The following is a 5,853-nucleotide window of genomic DNA, read 5'->3' as shown; positions in this document are numbered from 1 at the left end:
TACTAATTTCTGCACTTTTAAATTACCTTTTGGCCTCTGACGACCTTGAAACGCTGGCTTTTGTTGCGAATGATAGTTACCTCAAGAAGAGCCTCCGTTCTGACGAGGTATCAAAAACTTGGTAGGGTTACAAGCGAAACGATGAGCTCATAAGACATCAATGAGATGTCCAGAATTCAAGTTCAAACAATAAAGCACGTCGGTCTATGTGTTATCTTCAGAGGCCTTTCATTTTCGTTGGCCTTCCATTTTCATATAGTTTATTGGGGGGGGAGGGGAACAACTGAGATGTACTGATACGCGTCGGCGCACTTCGCTTGCACTATCGCTACACCTGCCGACCTTCTTTCACTGCCGTCTTTTCTTTGCAGGCACAGCGACAAACACCGGCCTTGAAACGTGCACCCTATCGGCGTACGCGATTACCCCTTGTCCACCCTTTCTCGCCTTCTCCACCGGTGATGCCGTGAAGGCAAACGACCTGACTGCTTGCATAGGAATTACCCAATGCTTTACCGGGGCAGAACAGAAAGGCAGGCAGGTTGGCGTTCCGTAAGCGCAATAAACTAAATGCGGCGGAGCAGCTATGATTCGTACACGCTTATCTTACCTAAAGCAAGGCATGTCTAGTGCGGTAGTGCACTGCACGGGCTCGGGCCGGCCCGAAAGCCCAGGCAGGGCCCGGCCCGGCCCGCGGGCCGGGCCGTGCCGGGACATGGTTTGTTTCGCTGGGCCGGGGCCGGGCCCGTGCCTGAAGTTGCGGGCCTGGGCCGGGATTCAGTCCGTACAGAAACGGCTGGTGTCCGACTGTTCATTCACTATTGCAGAGTGAAGTACACAACTGCGGCATTGTAGCAGCGACACGGATGAGCTATGCGTTATAGTACAGGCTGAGAAAAAACCTAAGCTTTATTCATTGACTTATTTATTTCCTTGTTTCCACGCCGCGGTGGCTTAGTAGTCAAGGCGCTTGTTACTGAACCGGGGAATCAGGGTTTGCTCCTAGCCTCGGCGGCCGCATTTTACTTTAGCCGGCAAGCATGACAGCCATGTATACTTGCAGTATCACTGCTCGTTGAAGAAACCCGGGCGGTCGAAATGATCCGGAGCACTTTGCTTCGGTGTCCCTCACAGCCTGACTCCCCTTAGGCCCTTATGCTCCAAAAACGTAGCTTTTATTTTATAGCTATATTTTTCTCATGTGAGAAAAATCACAAACAAAAGTGCGTTTGGGTTTCATTTTGATCATTTGACCGGAACGGCTCGTAAATTAAATAGCCACAAAAGCTCGCGAGAGTTTATAAATATCATCTCATAACCACATCTATCCCTCCTCGCTTCTTCAGCCTGGTTGTCATAACAAGTGTTTTTCCCTCCAATTATCACGTGGTTCACGCGTTGTCGTCTGCTCCACCAGTAAGAGTAAATATCACCGGTCTTAATTAGCCATTGATCGTTCGTCAACCCAAAAGATCCCTGTACACTATTAGAAACGCATTCGGGAAGAAAATACTAGTTTAGGACGCTTATAGCCTTCGAACACACACCGTGAAATACTCAAGCCTTTTAGCTTTTCAGTTCTGATGAAAGGCGACCATTTCGGCTACGAGTTCAACCTGAGAGATCACGTTCTCTAAAAAATTGTCATCCCACTGCTTGCTAGGCAGCTTTAATGTTTATCGCTCCATGGGCACGCACCCCAAAGCCGGTAGCCTGGCCCCCTTGGTATTGTGGGTGTTGGCTGCTTATCGGAGCTCCTCGGGCGGCCGCCATCCCGGCGCCGCCGAAATGGGTTTGTTTTGAGACAAACGCGGCAGATGGCGGCAACGACGGTTAACCGGCAACGAGGAGGCCCGGCCTTTCAAGGCCGCGTTCAGGACTCAAGATACGGCCGATGCGCGGAACCCTGCAGCCACGAAGGGGGCCGCGTGTAAATTTATTGGTTTCGACAGCACAGCGCGTGACGGACGGGATGCCCCAAAGACGAGCGGCGGAGGGGGAGAGCGCGACCGGGGTAGTGCGCGCGGTTCGGGCTGAGTGTTTGCCTTCCCTATGCCTCCGCTGGTGTTTTTGTGCGCTTGTTTGTGTTGGTGCTGTAACGAAGCGGAAATGCGTAACGTCTTCGTGGAATTCGCGCGGTTCTAGCGTAAACAACAACCCCGTGAGCACAGGCGTGCTATTGGCTCCTTCATTTTGAACAAAATTCTCCTGATTGGCTCTGACAAGCGCATTTCCTATTCGCTACTAAAATGGTCCCCAGAATGCAGGGGAAGTGTATTTAAGGGCGAGTTTTTGGCGCGAAAAGGGGAGACCGACCGGGGGGGAGAGATTGGAGATCGGAGGTCGGATCGGGGGAGACCGGAGATCGGAGGAAAGTCGCTGGTGAGCGCTCGTGCAATAAACTACATAGTCCCGAAGAAGTTCTCCGGTCTGTTCCGCAATGTGTCGCCGGATCAGCGAACCATTAGAAGACTTCAAGATCAACACCATCGATCTGGTCGATCACCAAGGTCATCAACAACGACCTTTTCGAAATTTAACTACTCCCTTCTGGGTTAAGTGACAACTTTCTGCAAGCCAAACTGCGGTTTCGGAACCTTTGCTGGCCGGTTCCTTATCGGTGTAGTAGCAGCCTACTGGCTCAGAGTGATCAGTATACCTCAAGCGTTACTGTGAAACGGGCCGGGCCCGAGCTGGGTTTCACACCGGGCTTCACGGGCCGTGCCGGGCTCCCTAGAGCGATACTTTAACGGGCCTGGGCTGGGCGCGGGCTTGAAGCTGCGGGTCTGGACCGAGTTCGTGACTAAGGCCCGTGCAGTGGTCTAATGTGCGGCATGCAATAAAATCAAACAGAACAAATTGTAAATGGGAAAGGGAAACAGTAGCAGAAAAAGTGGTAGGGTTCTAACGTAGTTAAACCGAGTAGACGTGCGAAGGCATGCATGTTTAGCTAGGTTTCTCATGGTTTTGCTTTTGCTGAGTCGTCGGTACGTCTGGTGACGATATCTCTCTCAAATTAACTTTTATCGAGGTTAAGCTGATCTGACCTCTTCGCGCCGCAGGTGGAAGTTGAAGAGGACGAGATATGCAATGCACAGCGCGAGAGTCTGTTGCCGTTTAAATCTCTGCGCAATTTTTCTAGCAATCAATGCTCTAATCTTTTCGCCAGTTTATTTATTTATTCTATATCATTTTAATTTTTTTATTTATAATTTCCTCTTTATTTCCTCTCAATTATTACCCGAAGTTAAACCATTCGCTTGGCACCAGTTTACCATCTTGTTTTAGCTCTCCTCACTGAATCCTGGCCTATCCCCCATCGTGGGTATGTGCCATCCCTCCAAGGCAACAACAACAACAACACAAGGCGCGGCGATAGCATGCTGCTCTCGTGCAGTGGCCAGCGAGGCTGGTATGTCCACCCCTCCGCCGGTTCGGAGTCTAGTCGCGGCAATATTTATTTTATTCTGCACCCTGATGATCATGCAAGCCACAAGATTCTTGGTTCAGTTTGATACCATGAAACAGTGTTTTCGCACAAAAATTGACCATGTTGACGACACCAAGCATGTATTCAATCCCCAAAGGGTGAGGAAGGTCGTGAAAAACGTGCGCTGCGTCAGTTATGAACATGGGTGCTGTATTAAGTGTGGTTCTTCGTCGCAGCTGCACAGATGATCAATTGAGTCACTCTAATAAGCGCAATATTTTGTCCTACGTTTTTGTGCAGTTAGCCTTAGAGGAACAAATAGCAGGCTGGGGTAAAGAAGAAAACCTTGCCCGCACCTCTGTGATAGCTCAGTTACCTTACACGCACGGCACGCTGGATTTCTGACAGCCAGGAGCGTGCATTTTGTTTTTGAAGTTTGCTGCACACGACAACCATCAAAGTGGTTTTGCCGCCGGCAACTATTTCGTTTAGAGCAATTATCAATCTCGAAAAGCAGACCGTTATCTTTTTGTTGTTCTGCATCTGCTCGCTCTTGCTATGTAATAACGCGATAGTGTCATGGAGCTCCCGTCGTAAAAAAAATCTGGCCTCGCCGTCGTCACCGTCACCAACGAGGCCAACGGCGGCGGCGAATTATCCCCAGAGAAGCAACCTAGGAGGCAGTTGGGCCGCCTAGGTCACGTACTCAATTATTTCGAGTCGTGCTTACGCCATTTTGCGCTTTCGAGGCTGACAACATTAGCTTTGTAAAACCAAAGAACGCAAAATTTATGACTGCTCTCCTCTACGCAACAAATGTTGACGACCTCACAAATACAGCCGCTGTGTGCAAAGACAGCTCAATGTGCACTGTGCCAGCAGCGCGCAAAAGCTGATTTTTTTTTTTGCACCAGCTATTGGCATCGCTTCGCTGAATTCCCACCGATGCGTGGCAGAAGGCAAAGGGAAACTGGCTACGGGCTGAAGTCGTATCTACCCCTTGCTATGCATAGGCGTGCGGCAAGCTTGACTGATTATGACCGCAGGTAAACCTGCAATCCGCTTTTCTCTACCCCTCGAATGATCCCATATCCTCCACAGCAGCGTCTGTAGACGCAATTCAATAGAGGAAACGGGTTGCAAGCAATTTATGGTGGTAGTAGAAGTAATGGTAAGGGGCTAGAGGAAAATCCAGAGAAAACTGCCCGGGCCTACCGGCTGCCACCCCTGTGGCCTCTCTCATGAGCACGTGACGACGTACGGGAGAAGGCAAACTTGACAGAACGAATTAAGAGAAACCAAAAAACAAGAAGAGTAGACTAGCGGCGTGCCGATGGCATCGTGTGCGCCGAAGCGATGAAGACGACTGCGTGAGCAAGAAACCGGACCTCTGGGCTCTCTCCCTCCTTATGGCTAAACGTATGGGGCCTCCTTGACTGTCCTTAGCATGCAAACTGCAGCAGACTTCATGCAATTATTTAAAATAAGTATTTATGCTACATGGCTTACGATATTGTATGAAATAGTGAAATCTAACCTACGTAACCATTAGTCGGAGGGCGATCTGGGACTGATATTTGAGACGATGTGAAAAAAAAAATTACCGAAGACACTTTGGAAATTATAAAGTGTTCTTGGCGAAAGACTTGTGCTCAACCTACTGCCGCTTCCCCGAAACTCATGGCGCGGAATCACTAGGCCGCTCCGGAGCCATGCGTCTCACTCACTCGACTTCAACGAGACGTGTGGCAGTGTGGCGAAGGAGCGGCTATGCAGCTGCCACCGCCGACGCGCGCGCGCTCGTTCCACGGCTACTGTGTGACGTCACGGTTGCTACGCACAGCTGCGCCCCCCACCGGCGCACCGGTTGCTAAGGAGGGGAGGAGGTTGCGCCGCTGCGTGGAGGAGAGGCCACAGTTGGCATGATTCCAGCCCATGGACGGACACCGCGAGCACGGACGGACACCCCAAGCATGAGCCATTAAAGGCTTTCGCCTTAATAGCAGCGGGCCTTGAACACAACTGCATCGCTTTCTCGGCATTGTCAACGCCAGTAGAGAGACAAAGTAGGTATGTATGAGAGCGTGAGCCTCGAGTGACCGTAACGCACAATCTGAGTGATGTTAGCGGCAAGCGTTCCCGCCGTACTGCATGGAATACCGGTCAGGTCGTGGAGAGAAAAACCTCGTCATCTGATCCAGACACCCACCTTGCACGATAGTGTAAACACAAATACAAATACCTTCAATTTAGCATCATCGTGATGTCGAGGGTGCACTCTAGAGTCTGCGAACCGGCTTGAGAATGATGAGCACTCCCTAATTACAGGAAAATAAATGCAACACGCACACACACCTGCCCCAAAAAAGAAATATGTATAGAGTCTGTAAAGCTTTCCACAAAAACAAAACATGGCAAAAAGA

Source organism: Amblyomma mixtum, chromosome 9 (genome assembly GCF_055824585.1).
Source record: "Amblyomma mixtum isolate Tamu chromosome 9, ASM5582458v1, whole genome shotgun sequence".
NCBI lineage: Eukaryota > Metazoa > Arthropoda > Arachnida > Ixodida > Ixodidae > Amblyomma > Amblyomma mixtum.
The sequence above is the reverse complement of the archived record's forward strand: the minus strand, read 5'-3'. Positions refer to the sequence as shown.